This window comes from Balearica regulorum, chromosome 12, assembly GCF_011004875.1.
Source record: "Balearica regulorum gibbericeps isolate bBalReg1 chromosome 12, bBalReg1.pri, whole genome shotgun sequence".
NCBI lineage: Eukaryota > Metazoa > Chordata > Aves > Gruiformes > Gruidae > Balearica > Balearica regulorum.
This window is the reverse complement of record NC_046195.1, coordinates 14,446,531-14,459,766: the sequence shown is the minus strand read 5'-3', so window position 1 is coordinate 14,459,766 and position 13,236 is coordinate 14,446,531. Positions and strand designations below refer to the sequence as shown.

Here is a 13,236-nt window from a genome sequence, read left to right as displayed (position 1 = left end):
GTGCAGTTATTTCTGTCCAACTCTACGCTGCGATCTGCTGCTGTGTGTCCCCATTTCTGAGAAGGAGTTACCTAGAATAACCTGTTGTGTGATTTCTTAGTTAAGGTTTTGAAACACCATCTGCCTTGCACTTGAAAAGATGTTTTCAGCTGATTTTCAGGAATCCTACGCACCTCAAAACAAGGTCGCTTGGCCCATCTCAAACCTCTGCTTTGGTACTTTGCTATCCTGGATGCGCACAGACTCTCAACGCCCTCCAGTTGTGCAGTTCTGCATGCAGTTTGCGTGCTCACCGCTGTTAAATATGAAATATTTTCTTAGAACAGACCCAACTGTGGTGTAAACTAGTTTACATATCACAAACTCAGTATAAGCAGATGTAGCTTGCAAATGGAGGAAGAAAGAAGGCATAACAAGAAGGAAACAGGTTTGTTTTTTCTTTTAAAAAGGAACAACTAGTAGGTGAGGTAGTACAGATTTCCTATTGTTTATTGGTTTTCTTTCTTTGTGGGGTGACTTGCTCTATTGCCTTCTGTTAGGTTTACTAATGTCTAGCTTAAATTGCCAGTTAAGTGACCTCTCAATTTAGCCAAAGGTTTTAATGTAGGAGCATAAGGAGATTAAAGGAACAAATTGTCAGGAGAAAAGAGACCTATAGACAACTGTTCTGATCCTTTTGCAAATAAGGAAATAAGACTTTGTTTATGCAGAGTATCCCATTCTTACCAAATCCAATAGATAAAATTCTGCTAAAAGTACCAGTGTTATTTCCTTCTCTGCCATTAATTTTAAAAAAAACTGCTGTAGACATTAACATTTTGCGGATGCTTGCTTAAGCTACAAGTAGATGTCCACATGTAAATAAGAAAATGCAGTATTTTTCTTGCTGTGAGATGGAAAATCACTTGGAAAGTTCTCCTGCGCTGTGTCCAAAATATCAGCAAAACATTGGTGCACTGTGGTGTCCCAAGGCAAACTTCTGTGTATGATGCCAACCATCATCGATTGCCATTTCCGAATGATTCCTTTAAAAAAGTGCTTCAGTTTGAACAACCTAAAGCAGGCATAACGATTCCCTTTCTCAACACTCCCATGCTAATTCTCTGACAACTGTCCACACAAAAGCTTTGTCTTTGGTGGGTGGGTAGTAGGGAATGCAGAAAATCATATTAGTGCAAAAACAATGGGTTTTGGGGGTTTTATCTGTGTGTTTTCTGATAGTCTCTAAGACTCACCTGCCCACACAGAGACTGTGGTCTAAGCCACCAGCATCGCTCACGTCATACACCTGGGAAGGTGGGCTTCCAGACCACTGCAAATTCAGCTGGCTCAGAGTTAGATCTGGGATTACCCCTCTGTGACATAAAATGTCAATAATATATGCATCAACCTTGCCAAACCTCTCTCTGTCCTCTGCTTAGAAAGCATTGACTCCACAAAACCTCCTTGTAGATGCCAAATTAATTTTTTTTCAATTCCTGTGTAGAGTCAGCTTCCAAATACACTCTACAGCAGTTTCCCGTAGTCTGCTTCCAGTTGGCCAAGGCTTTGAAGTGCACTAGAAAGACCCACGTTTCCTGGAGATGAAAAGTTTCTCGTCATTTACCTGAAAAAGCAGCTTTCAAAGCTGTGCTAGAGCTATTTGTAGCAAAGTTCATGTTGATGTCTCTATTATTACTATCACATAACACATAACATGACAATAACTGCAGATAGGGCAGCAAACTTTTTATTAGAATAATACTTGCAACATGGCAGAGTTATGTTTTCAAAACAGCAAGCAACTGAGGTAATGTATCTTTAGAAGTTCCCTCTTGTCAGCTGAGACAGAGTAATAGACTGCCTACGCGCTTGTAGTCCATCTCAGAAAACCAAATGAGTTTAAACCACTAAATCATGGACTCCATAAAAAAATCTCAGCCTAGGTTGATTGCACCTGTGGTTCCCTTATATAAACAGTCTTTCAAATTTAGTTTTAAACTGTAACTTCTGTGAATTTTAACTAAGAAGAATTCAATGAGGTCCTCTGTTACCAAACTGCCCAGTGAAGTCACTGGAGCATATATAAATGGTTTTGAGGGCAGCGTGTTTACATACACACTTTAATTTTGAATCCATGGGACCAGATTGCTACGATAGCAATGCTAACTCTATTGTATATAAAGGTTGAGACTGATCCTTTGTATTTGGAAGTGATGTGTAGGTTGATGTGTTTCAGCTACTACATGTATAGCAAGTCCAGATATTTCAAACGTAGGGAAATATCAGGGAAGAGTTTGTTCCCTGCTTGGCACATTTATGCTTTAGCGCTAGCCAAAAGGAAAAAAGCCTAGCAGTCGCTTCAGTCACGAACAAGTGAGTGTTGGATTAAATATCACCTGAAAACATAACATCACTTTTAAAGCAAGGTCCTAGCCTCAGGGGAACCAAAAGAAAGCTGTTCTGTTGACTCCAGTTGCGTGTTTGAGCTCAATCTCTGTTGTATTTAATCTGCGGTTCCCTCACCCGCAGGCAGGGGTAGGCAGCAGCACTCCTAAGGTACTGTTTCTTCAGGTCTACCAGCTCAAGGAAGGAAGCCCAGAGGTGCCACATCTGTAGCTGAGTATTAAAAAAACAATAGAAAAGCTTTGAGTGTTCTTTGTTTCATAAGAAACTTAATACATTCCTTTCATGCTGTAGATAAAAGCTACAAAAATTTTGTGTTACTTGTGGAGTCCAGTGGCTCTCCAGCCCTTCTTAGCAGCCCTCGTAATGGGCAGCTGGTGGAAACCCCGAGGATGAACTCTAAGGTTTGCATCTGTGTGTGTGTATGTGTACACAATGACACAGAAAACGCTCTCTCTGTATTTTACTGTTGTTCAGCCTCTGGCCCTTATGGACAATGAGGGCTTCTGCATGGATTGTGCTTCCTAACGGTTAGAGAGTATCCTTTTAAATCGGTCATGGTCTCACAGAGTAGTTTCAGAAACAAATACTAGTATCCGCTATTCCTGTGACTGCTTGCTGTACAAGTCTTGTCCAGTGAGCTTGAAATGAAGCTGTATATAAATATCTTTCCCCTCAGCTGCTTTCATCAAGAGACAGGTAAATCCAGCTGGGACCCATGCAGGTGATGCTTTTTCTCATAGATTAAAGACAATAAATGATTTAGTACTAAATACTGTTTAAGGAAACTTTCCTGTGGAATATATGTTGCTTTCATTTCCTTTACAAATCTTGACTTATTGGTGGTTTTTTGTTGCTTTTGTTTCTTTCAGAGGTACTGCTTCATTTGTCTGCAGTTGTTATTTCTTACCAAAATCTTGGTTTTATGAGGATTATATAAAGTAAATGCTGAGAAAAAAAATCATATTCCTGTGCTGGTTCACTCCAGTGGGCTACATTTGGGGATCTAAGAATATCTAAAGGGCAGTTTAAATCAAATCCCAGGCTATGGAGTATTATACAAAACATTCTTTCTAGGCACGGTATTTTGTCATAAGAAAAGTTATTCTGTCTACTTAAATTCCATCTGTAACCAAATTTTATTTGTGCTTGTATTATGCTTTCATTCCACTTTTAAAATATTATTTCCTTTGTTCCACACATAATTTAAATAAACCACTATTAGAAAACAACCGGATGGCACATAATTTCATTGTCTATAACAGTCCCGTTATAAATATTTAATGTACGTGCAAGGACTTGGGCAAATAAAGCCCCGATGAAAGGCTGGCTATTTACACAGGAGAGGATTGCTCACAAAGGCAAGTGTTTGCAAGGTCAGGATCACTTGCACTCCTTTTTCTTTTTTTTTTTTTTTTTTCTGTGCTACAAGCAGAATAACTTTTGCAAATGCAAGTAGCTGTAGATTCCCAACAATGTTCTCAATACACCTTTCCCAGAAGTCTCTTAGGTTCTGATCCAAAGTCAGTGGGATTCTCCTCATTGCCTTCCATGGATTCGGGATCAAGACCAAAGTAGAAGGTGGCTGGGGAAAAATTCCTTTACAGATGCAATTATGGGTTAGACTTTCTTTTTTTTTTTTAAACTTGCTAGAATGTGACTACCAACCCGTTCCCATTCTCCAGGCAACTCTTAACAGAGCTCATTACTGAGATCTGGCAGAAGGAAAATGATAAGAAGTGACAGCAGGTGTTTTCTGAACAAGACAATCTGCTTCTTTCCAGAAAATACCCGCAGTGAATGTGAAGATGAGAACTGTAAATGCTGTCATGGTGTGACAGAGTCTGAACAGTGAGAGAATGTAATGGTAGTCATCTTCAGTGTGCTGACCAAACACAGCACATGAAAAGAGAAAGGAGAGATCTTTCTGAACACTTTTGCAAGTGAAGGAGGATTGGGTCGGTGTGCTTTGCTCGAGTATTTCCTTTCTGGCTGCCTTTTGCTTAGAACTCACAAAACTGCGATGATGATACAGTGAACTCGGTGGCAGAATACAATCCAGAAAACAGTATTTTCTGGTGGTTTGCAGATGCAGACAGTAGAAAATCCTTCCATTCCTCTTCCTAGGAAGCATTTCCACTGGCTGTAAGACACAAAGACAGGGATGCAAAATTGTAACAAAAAAGGAAAACAAGGTTTTGTAAAATCATGCTTCTAAATATAGGGGTCATCTAACTTTTAAACTTGTATGGTTTTTATTTGCGGTGATGTTTTTGAGGCTCTAGTGAGGTGGCTATGCGAGGATCTCAAATTCTTTTTGCTGAAATGCTCTAATATGCTCGTAGATAAAAGTCCTGAAGCATGAATCTTAAAGACTCCCCAAAAAATGGAATACAAAAATAATGTAGTGTTTATTTTTCCAGACCTCACTCTTTTCGGTTTGGGTTATTCAAGTTTCATGACTTTGAGTAGTTATGATTTGTCATTATTTGGGTTTCTGATAATGGGAGACACTTTCCTGACAAGTTCTTGCTGACAAAAATTGGTTCCTTCTGTGCTGAAGACTAAGGCTTTGTCTCCTCTTCAGCCTTGCTGTTTGTCATAGTCTCTGATGGGACTTCTGGCTCTGGCTCCCACCAGGCTTTTTAAAAATCAGAGTTGAGAGTGAGCAAGCGCTGCTCAGCCACTCCGTAGTATTGATATACTGTGTTCTTTCCCCTGGTTCCCCCCCATAAAGAAAGCACAAGGATCACAAAACAACTTGGGTAGCCCCACTGACCAGATGCTCTTTTTTTCTTTTTTTAGCAGAGGTAAAGGAATCAATATGCCAAGAGTTAGTGATACAAACAGTTAATGCCTCCAAGTGAGGTAGAAAAATTGATGTATTACTGTATCTCCTCCTAGCTGAATTATGCTCAGGCTGAGGGCTGAATTTTAAACTAAGCTGGTGAAAATCCAGAACAATTCTGCAACATATGGTGTGATACAATTATTTGGTAAGAAGTCGTAGATATATTGGTGATGCTGACAGAGGGAGCTTGAATTTGAATATGGAAACAAAAATTGGATGGGTGACATCAGCTACTTTGGATCAGTTTATAATACAAACTAAATCTGTGATGCAGCAAATCCTCCAGTAATCATGAAATCAATCAGACAGGGCAGGGAGAGAAAGGGGAGGCTTTTCCACCAGATAATTTAGATTTGGTTGAGCATGTGATTCTTTATAGCCATCAGCACTGATTGAAAGTCTAAAGCAAAGCAATAAGAGAAAATCTGTGATTTATGATAAAAAGAAACAAATCCTTTTTCTGTTTCTAGCAGGAGAAATGTGAGCATCTGTGTTTTCAGCAACCTTCTGTCTTGTTTCCTCATCTTTCCCTCTGAACAAAGTACTGACTGACACTGGGGATACGATGTTCTTCCCGTCTAGGAATCTCTCTGGCTGACTGCTATGAATTCAGAGTGTCTGTGGATAGGACCCCCAGAGGCTTAGTCTCGTCATGGCTAGATGAAATAGATTTGAAACTTAAATGCTAAAATAATGCTGAGGAAAGGTACGTGTCTCTGCAGCCATTGTTCACAAACCCTTGTTCAGTTCACATGCTGCTTCCCTTATATTTATGTTCAAAAGAGAAGAAAAGATCATTAAAGGTTCCATGAACTAACTCATGAAGATTCAGAACCGAGCACACGGCATTTGGAGTTTTCTCCAGATGTTTCAGTGAAAATCAGATATCTGATTTGCAGTCTGTTATTGATTGTCAAGTTTGTCAGGATACATGCTTTCACAGCCTTATTTTAAAGTTCAGTGTATTGAATTATCTTCCAAAAAGCCAGATGCCAGAATTCTTGCCTAAAGCTTTAGAGAACATGTACACAAGGTGGAGGAATCGTGGACCCGTTCTTCCGTATCTTCTGAAGGTCAAACTGCTTGACAGGTGTGCTTTGAAGGTACTTTGCAAAATGTAAAGCATGCTCTAATTCTGGATGGTTTTTGAGTACATATCTATGCCTTTTGAACAGTATTTGGAAGAGCCAAGTACATTATTTTTGCTCCTGTTTAAAACAAGAGCTCAGACAGCAGTATTTAGGGAGTACTCAGTCTTAGTCCTTTAATCCTCCTTGAATGCTACCGCACTGCTGCCTTACGCACAGTAGGTTCTGGGGGCTTGTGTGGATGTGGGAAGCGAAGATAGTCACTGTGGCAAAGAAAGTGTTCTGAATTGTAGCTACTACAGAGTATTAAGCAACTGCCCTTGGTAAGAAGTGATAGTAGCAAATAATAGCATGTTCATTTTGTTGTTGAAAATGGATTGTCTAGGCATATATTTGAAATTTTTTTAAAATTCCAATTAAATTCAATCTTGATGCTCACAGCAGATAAGTATAACGAAGATTCTAAGAGATTTGCTTTCATACATATGAATAAATTATTATGCAGCATATGTAAGTAGTTGGCACTAGAAAATCTACCCTTGAATAATAGGAAAGGAAGAAAATGTCCTTTCTTTTGTAGTCAGAAGGAAACTATGGACTACGTATGTGGCACACTTTGGATGTCACTAAGCTGTAAGATATTTTTCTTATAACAGCTCTGCTGAGCACGATACAGAAATTCTCTGCTCTTGTACGAATACAGCTAAGCTCCTCTCTTTGAGAATGTGCTGAATGTCATGTCTTCTAATGCAACGTTGTCGGCACCGTTGGATCCTGGTGCAACCATGACAGACCCTTGCACTGTGCTTTGGAATTATGGAGCATGTTTGTCCACCCTCTGTATATTCTTTTACACAGTTTTGTACTGGCAGTTTTGTCTCTGGTACTTAAATGACAAGACTGTGCAGTCATGTTTCATATTGTAGGGAAATGCCAGTGCTTCTACAGGTGAAAAAGTGGTAGAGATCGAGTGATGTGACTTTAAGCAGTTTAGGTGACTACAAACGTTGAGCAACTGCTGTTAATTAATTAGACTTGCAACTCATTACTAGCAATGTAGGATAAAATTAGTAAACTTCCTTTTGTGGGTACCTCTCTAAGATTGCAATGCAGTAAAGTGAACTTGACTTATGAGGCGAGGCTCCTGCCAGGATTACTTAAAAGACAGGATGAAGAAGTGAAAACATTTGTTTACTAATATGCTTATTCTAGACTGTTGAGAAATTAGATTTTTATACCTAATGTCCTCCATTTTAAATTTGACATGAACAATAGTATCTGGCAAATAATTCTAAGGTTCCAGTTCAGGAAACACATTTTGATTAGAGACTTAGAATTGCATGAGGGCATAAAACCAGCTATAATCTTCCCTTTCGTCTTGTGATTCTCATTATGAATCCAGTATCTTTCCAACATCAGCTCTTATTTGCATTTCTTTTCCTCCCCCCATTTTGTTCCTCAGAGAAAATAATTTGAAAACAGTAGCTTGTTAAATTACCATAATTAGTTTACCTGAAAATGTCTGATGATAATGTCATCAAAACTGCATGTTCTGAGTAGGTTCTAGTTACAGGTAAAAATCCCTCATGACAGATAAATCAATACTAGGTTTATAACACTCGTTCAGAGAGATATCTTATAATAAATCCTTGTATGTTCCAAATTCATTATTGGTTTTGCTGGATATCTACATAGAGAAAATGGAGTCAGATAGACGTACACACTGATTGTGAACCCGTTACTGGAAAAATTGCGCTGATCTTAGGTTCAGGTCCTTAAATGAGAGGAACTATAACACCTACCAAGTGCTCATACGCAGAAAGGGAGAAGTCGGGATAGGAGAGAAAGGGAAGAGGGGAGCACATCAGATTCAGATGCGATTCACCCTCCTCATAGATTTGTCCATCTTCAAAGTTGTACAGCTAACGAAGAATAATTCTTGCTTATTAATTGCTCATTATCTTAATGATTGCAACTCAATAACACCATATGTCACAAAGCTTCTCTTAGGCAAAAAGGAAAAAATTCTCTTGACTGCAGTGTCAGAGGAAATAGCTCTTATCAGCCCCTGAGTATCAATCTGAAGGAGAAAAGTCTCTAAGACAGGCATGTTGCATGTGAGAGGAAAGGTGCGATAACTTCCAGGGTATTTCTCAGCGTTGTTACCTGTGCCTGGGACTAAACGTCACACACATCTTTAGCAGCATCTCTGCAAAAACTCTTCCACCAAAACCTGAACGTCACTTGCCTAATTTCTGAGAATTATCCCTTCTGATAAAGTGACACTAAAAATTTTGCTCAAAACTAAAATGACAGACAAATCAAAGAGGAAATTTTTTCTTCATTATGCAAAGATTTCCTATATGTTTCCCAGTAGCTTACAATAATTAAACAAACACCAACTTTTAAACAGAAATTGAGTTGGAAAATTAAAGACCACTTTCATTAGTGCTCCTTTACAAGAGATCGATGGTTATTTAATATTGACATTTGACTGCACAGCAAGAAAAGAATCCCTAACTTTTGGCACTCACATGTACTGCTCTCTAAAAAATTTAGCACGCGTTGCCTTGAGGAGTTAAACACGCCTTGAAGCCCAAAATGGCAGTTATTCTCAAGGCAGGTAGTTATTCTAAAGCCAGTCTCTCGTAAGTCACTGAGAAAGCTGTATCAAGAAACCAGAAGAATGCAGCTTAATTTTAGTCCCTAAATCAACTGAAGGAAAACTGCATAGTGAAATTGGCTTTAAATGCTGCACAGAGTTTTTCCAAAGGCCTGCAATTATTGTCCAAACTCTAATTTTGCAAACGCTTTCAGACTATGTAAAAACCCCTCTTCTTATAAAGCAAACTTTAAATCATGCTTTCCCTCTCCTACCCAGTACAAATAGAAAGCTGTTACTGCAGAGTGCAGAAACAGAACCTTTGAATCTGAAGAAAACCACATTTATGCTATGATAAAGTACTGCTTATAAACATTTATCTACAAAAAAGCATCTGCAATTTCAGACCACATTGAGAAATTTACCTCAAACTAGAAATTAGCCATATCTGCTGGAGTCAAATAAAAGTACTATTCATCATCGAGGCACTCATTCACACAGTTGCAATCTACAATTTATCATTACCCAAAGGCATAGTCCCTGTAAACCCAGGATTAGAGTAATAGTACAGAAAATAGTTTGCACCCAAGCATAGGAAGCATGCCGTAAAATTAAGAAAGAGCACACGAATGTACGCTGGCATTAAGTTATTAAGCACTGTCTCTGTTTAAACACCGTCAAACATGACTATAGGAAGAAAGCTACAGACCTAACAGCACTAGTTCAGCACAGGACACACAGCAAGCGCTCCCCTGCAATACACACACATCCACACAAGGCAAAACGTTAGTGTCACTGCATATCGGCTCGATTCCTTCACTTGATTTAGAAACAACAACAAAAAATCATACAGCTCCGACACCGCTCCCAGACTGGAGGCTGCCTCTCTCCCAGCAAAAGCTGCAAGGCTTCAGCTCCTGCTTAACCCCGGGAACCGGTGCCTGCTGCAATATCCAAGTCACTTACTGCATTGCTTTTCAGCGGAGCGAAAGTGGCTGCTCTTCCTGGGCACACGTGGCTCTCTCAGCCGGAGGGGTTCTCTATTCAGCACAATTCAGCTCCAAAGTCTCTGTGTGGGGAGGGTGATCGCCTGTGCTCTGAACGGGGGTTTTCTGGCTGCAGTGACTGCTCACCCTATCCATTGCCTCTGGTGTATGCTAAGTAAGCAATCCCCTGGGTCTTCATAACCAAAGGATGAGGAGTCACAGCTTTCGAGAGCAGATAAGGTGTTCTGCTGAAAGTCTCCGTGCTTCCATGGCATTTTAAAGGCAAAGGGGCTGGGGATGCTTTCATCCTGCCTTATAGTTCTTTATAGTGCGAGTTGCTGTATTCTGTAATTTGTAGCTGAATTTGCAGCGAACGCTATTCTTTATGTTTCAGAGAGATCTTGAGTTTACATTACAAATTCAAGCCAATGCATTTTTAAATGTTGAGGAACGAACTCTTTCAATTGAACTTAATCTTCTATTTTTCAGAAGTGCAAGTGAAGGGGAGGAGTTTCCTAGCTCTGAAACGGACTGTACCAGCTCCGCTTACACAAAGGGTACAGTCAAAAAGTAGCATCCTAAAACTTCACGGATTAACATCCCAGATTTAACATGCTCCAAGCACTGTTCTAGCATTGAAGGAGGGACTGTCACCCCTGTCCGTTGTCTGTAGAGTGGCTGTCACTGCATGGTGGGGGGACTGGTCCCGTGGCATGCTGACGGGGTTGAAATAATGAGTAGTAATAAAAAGGCAGAAAGAGCAAGAATCACAGTAAATAATTTTTCATTAGGGATCCTAATTTTTTCACTGTGGTGACTATTTGATTCTGGCCCTTTGGGAAGCCGTGGGGGAATTGCATCGGCTTTCCCTGCGACCAGCTCGAGTGAGGAGTACGGCTGAGCAGTTTTGTGAAGCTGGGCTGCCACCCACTCCAACGCTGACCTTCAAAGGGACTCTCAGGAGAAAAGACCCATTCTGGTGCTGTGCTTGCCTGTTACCCAGGCCCCTGTGACCTGCTAGTGCTAATTGTGCCTAACCATGTGTGGTAAAGTTGTGAAAACAAATACATTGCAGTCTTGGAGGTAAAAATGCGATGCTTTCTCTGCATAGGTGCCCCAATATATAACACAGCAATTGTTAACTAAGATTTCTTAAGACTAGGTGTCGTGTAAGGTGTCGATTCGCTCATCCCCTTAAGGCTCTGGGGCAGGGGAGATTTTCTCAGCTGCTGACGGGAGCATTAAGACCTCAGGAGAACAGCAGCAGCTTGGTGAGAGGAGGCTTTAACCCCCTTAGTAATGGCTTTGAGGATTCCCAGGGGCCGATTATCCTTTCTGGTAGCGTGGGGAAATCCCAGCCACCAAAACAGTGCGGCTAATAAATTTTGCAGGAATATTAATTGGATCCTTCAGAAAAAGGGCAATCAAGGACAGGCATCTAGAAAGAGCGTGTCACACTTTTCCTTTGGGAGGTGTTTTATTAGCCAGACTTCAGCTTTTTCTGGAATTTCTGTTTCAATGCAGCTTACGCTACCCCTCAGCATCCTTGGTACTGTACCTATTGTTTTCAGTGCTGTCATTTCTGCCTGTGCAAATGCCAAAGATACTCAGTCTTCCCGGCTGGCAGATGTTGCTGGAAAGGTGCTGCTTTGCACTTTCACAAAAATAATATCTCAGAGGAGAGGGGAAACCAGCACACAATCTATCGGTGTCAGCATCAGTGGGCTTCTGTGAAATGAGAAGACATTCCTGTAGTAGAAAAACTGACCTTTTTTTTCCCCCCCCCCCCTCTCTTGTGCTCACAGCTGTGTTTAGCACCTCAAGGCAACAAATTTGTTGAGTCATAGAAAGTAAGAACCAACAAAGGTGCCTTGAATTTTAAGCTTGTTGTATATCGTAATTATGCATCAGGTGTGCGTGTCTTAACTCTTAAAAAGCAGAAAAGACACAGTCCCTGTCCCAAGGAGCAGCCAGTACAAAACGACGCGGACGTGTACCTGCCAGGGGATAGCCTTGTTCGAGAAGAGCAGGAAAACCTGGCTGGCTTTGGGAGCTGCAGCACCCAGTTAAACAATTAACTCGTGCTGAACGATCTCAGCTTTTGTAGGACCCTACAGAAAGGCACTCAAATTCTCCTCTTTATTCCTCTGTCACCTTTTTGGAGTATATTGATCCTTCCACTAAGTCCATTTACTTTCCTTGGTTGGGGGATAAGCTATAATGGATTTCTTTGAAGTTTGAGTTGGACAAAAATAATTGAGTCAGCACGGTAATTAGGTGTGGACCTTTTTAACATTCCAGTAGACACCAGCCCTGGCCATGGGCAGATAAGTAGTTATTCTAACAAGCATAATAATCTCATGTTCTGGAGCTGTGGTGAGGGCAGAGGGAAGGATTATAGATTTCAATAGATCATTTTCTTCTAGTTTTCTGGGCTCCTTGCCTCAGTTCGATAACACAGCAAACTGCTATGCTAACACATCACTTTACTTTCTGCTAGTAACAGTATTTTAAACCCTGAAAACAAAAAGAACCGAGCAACTGATTTATTGGGGAGAGGCAGAAAGGATGACAGCATTGACTCAAAGCCTTTAGGACACATTTTAAATTTAAAAGCACCGTTGCGCTCCCACTCAAAGAAAACTCCCCCAAAACCCACCCCAAAACTGTCTATGCGGTCATTTCCCTGAAAAATAAATATGTTGTAAAATAACTACCACATTTAAGGAACAGACCAATAAATACCCTGGAAGCGTGGGGTTGTCAGTTTGTTGTTGAGTAGGGAGATACCAGCGACTAAGAAGCAGTGGTGCACAAGATGATTTAATTGAAGAGCTTTTCCAAGCCAGCTGGAGAGTATATTATATTTGCAAACTGCAATAAAAGAGAATTGAATTTTAACCTTTCTGCTAGAGAAATATAAAGGGCTTATAATTGACTCTGGACGTATAATATTGAAGAGACCTGTATAGTGCGAAGTGCTTGTCCCTGAGAAAAGTAAACTAGTTCACTTATGAATTTATGTTTATTGTAAATTTATTTATTTATTTGTCATAAATATATAAAGATTTATATAGTAGCAATATAGTTGTGTCAAGAACAGATTCCATAAGCTTAAAAGAATTTGGGAGCAGCCTGGATATACCTTCATTGGATTCCTCAGTGTTACGCTACAGGACGGGTTTATTGTGGCTGCACTGAACAGCCCTAGCAATAGCCTGGGATAACTTGTGCTAGGTATTGTAGAGCAAGGTGAAGAGCATGGCCCGCGCAGCAGGTAGCTGAGCTGGAGGCCAATGTCTGCAGGAAAATCACCTTGTCATT

At 40.4% G+C, this 13,236-nt stretch overlaps 1 protein-coding gene across 3 annotated transcripts in view; it reads right to left on the bottom strand.

Moving 5' to 3' along the window:
* The window catches only part of CTXND1 (cortexin domain containing 1), a 36,122-nt gene extending 25,975 nt beyond the window's left edge, over positions 1-10,147 (bottom strand). For 2 of the 3 annotated variants that reach the window (XM_075764292.1, XM_075764291.1), the window contains exon 1: positions 9,893-10,142. The gene's annotated coding sequence lies outside the window, so the exon portion shown is untranslated. Of the gene's footprint in view, positions 1-9,892 lie in introns of all 3 variants that reach the window. The other variant, XM_075764293.1, reaches the window with a different exon arrangement.
* Positions 10,148-13,236: the final 3,089 nt, after the last annotated feature.